Below are 2,902 nucleotides of genomic sequence, written 5' to 3'. Positions count from 1 at the left end.
CTTTGTTGGGGGATGAAGGGCCTAGCCTTTTTCCTACAACTCCCTAATCAAGATCAATTTCAAAACTGTTATTCGATGGGAATGAAAAGAGCAAAGGCAAGGTCTTCCTAGTAAGAACAAGATTGGTTTCAAAATCGATCATGGTTGGGGATGAAGTGCAAATGCTAGGCCTTTCATGTCCCAATAAGATATTGATTAGGGGATTAAAGAGCCAAGCCTTTTCCTTCATCACTCCAACCAAGATGAAGGGCCCTAACCTTCGCCCTACATGCTTAGTCAAGATCGGCGATTTCAAAACCGAATGGAGCTAAAATGCTAGGTCTAAATTTTGGCATTTAAATTGACCCCTACTTACAATCTTAGTCATTCTAATTGCAAAATAAATTATGCATTTGAAAGGTGGTTCTATTTGGGTTTGTGTTTGTGTTTTGTTTTCATTGATTTGACATTGTGTTGTGAAATAGGACATAGCAAGTAAGAATGCCAAAATGTCGACCAAGAAGTCAAAAAGAGTGAGGGGAAAGTCTGGTGATAGTAGTGCAGCCAATAAGAAGAGCAAGCCCTCCCAAGATGTCTGTAATGGTTGTAATGATCCACGAGGATGGTATGTGGACACATATAGTGAAAGTGGGAAACCTTTCAAGATGATCTACTTGTTTGTTAAAAGAAATTATTCTTTGGACTTTGAATATGTGGGGCATGTAACAGGAGTAAATAAGGGTATTGTGGGTTAAGAAGGTGATGGGGCCATCTTCATCCAAGTCAGCTTAAAAGTCTACTACCTGTCACCAACATATTATGATAAATCAAAACATAAGAAGGGCAAGAAGGATTCTGGAATATTGTGATTGATGAAAACACAACTCCGGACATGATTGTTGACATAATCAACACAATCAATTAGACCATTAAGATGCCAAGAAACACAAGTGAAGGTAATGTAGCACAAGCAAATACTAAGGAGGTACATGAAAGAGCCTTGGTGACTATCATTGAAGTAGATCCATTGAGGATAGCACCATCCTCTATAGGAGGACATTATTGGTTGGAAGGAGAAAGGAGAGGGATTACACAATTTTCAATAGTACTATCCTTTTGGTCTAGATGGGTTCTGAATCCCTATTTTAAATTGTACACAAGCACCAATGGATTACGTGTATAGGCCCCTAGTGGAACAACATGTTTGCAATTTGGTCAAAGAATTTTGCATGAATCCAAGAGACTGCTCCACAAAAGCAGATGTGATGCCATATGATCCAGACATAGATTTGCCACTCATCAATGTGTCATTAAAAGACACACACACCTACTCTTATTGGGTGCTACCAGGGAAGCACTAAATTAAAGCAGCTAAAATTTTGCAATTGAGTGATTTTCTAACGGTCAAACAAATCAAAGGTGTTTATGCAAGAAGAACCTGAAGAATAGTACTGAATTGTCCAAAGCATATGTGTCAGATAATTTTGCGAAAGGCGAATGAAGAGCTTCAAAAGAACATGAAGGATGTGCCTTATGCAGAACAACTAAATCAGCTACAGAGTTAGTGGGTTACATTCGGGAGACTAGAGAAGCCTAAAGATGGAGCTACTAAAGGACACCAATCATGAAAAGAATGGGATGTAATCATTTCTTCTATAATTCTATTTTTAAAAATTGCTATCTTTGTGATATTCTTCATTGATGATACAAGATCAATTTTGAGACTGATCTCGAGAGCAATATGTCATTCTATGTTGTTGTTCCTTGTATAAGCTCAGTTTTAAAATCGATCTCGAGAGCAATTTGTCATATATGCTATATTGGTGTTATCCAAGACTTTATTGATACTATGAATTTGTCTTTTGGAAAGAGTTTCAATCAGAAAGATATTCATATGATTATATGTTTAGGTGATCTATTCCAAGGATGGATGGAAATCATGCATATATATGTCAAGGGAAATTTACCAAATCAAAGGGTTAGGTATCGGTCCAAGAGATGAGCACAACGCAAACTCCCACTTTCAGTAAATTGGGGGAAATCATTCAAGCAAAGGGCACTAAAAGACCAAGACCCGACAGTGTTCGGTTGTTTGTTGGGCATGGAGGACTCTATAATATCCACTTTGTAGCATGAAATCTTAGAGAAAAAGGTGATTTTATCTAGTTTCAAGGCAATGAGCATCAAAATCATGGATGAAAGGTGCTAGGAAATGAAAAGTGACAAATTCCTTCAGCCAAAGATTGTTACTTTCCTCAAGGCAAAGTCAAAAGACAATGTAGGTAAGGTGGGAGGAGATGAAACTGTTTTATAAACATTGTCGATGATAGGTATCAAATTATATTCGAATATTGCAACGAGTGGTTTAAAGACCACTTAAATCCTAGCAAGACTATAGATGCAATGCTACCTCAAACTGCTTTGATATACCTTTCTTGGATGCATAACTTGGGGCCTCCAGTCAAAGTGTGCAAGAGATGCCATTGAAGATCATAAATGTTGGAGGCAAGTTAGAGGGACTAGAGAGTGTGAACAAATACACAAAACAACAAAGAATTGGAGTAGTTGTTCTTGATATGTAGGCACCTTTGGAGCAAGACTGGAACATGTCTTTCTTTGAAAGGTTCTTTATAATGCTAAATGAAATAACACAGAAGCACCCAAATATGGATTACTTGCCTTTGTTTCAGTAAAAAATGTATCATATTTGTTAGAAGCAATCAAAGGCTTAGACTTGTAATTCAAGTATCAAGTGGGTACGTATGACACAGAGTCTTCAAAAGATGCTTTATTGAGATATGCCCTTTGAGATTTAATTATTTTGGGCATGGTTTACAAAGGATATTGTGATGCAATGATAAATCAATTAAAGGAGAATTCGACCAAGCCATCTGTAAGTTTTGGATTATGTCATGAGGATTCC

The sequence above is a fragment of the Dipteris shenzhenensis genome, chromosome 11, assembly GCF_047967505.1.
Source record: "Dipteris shenzhenensis isolate YYH24624 ecotype China chromosome 11, Dip_SZ_1.0, whole genome shotgun sequence".
NCBI lineage: Eukaryota > Viridiplantae > Streptophyta > Polypodiopsida > Gleicheniales > Dipteridaceae > Dipteris > Dipteris shenzhenensis.
Note: the sequence above shows the minus strand (reverse complement) of the source record.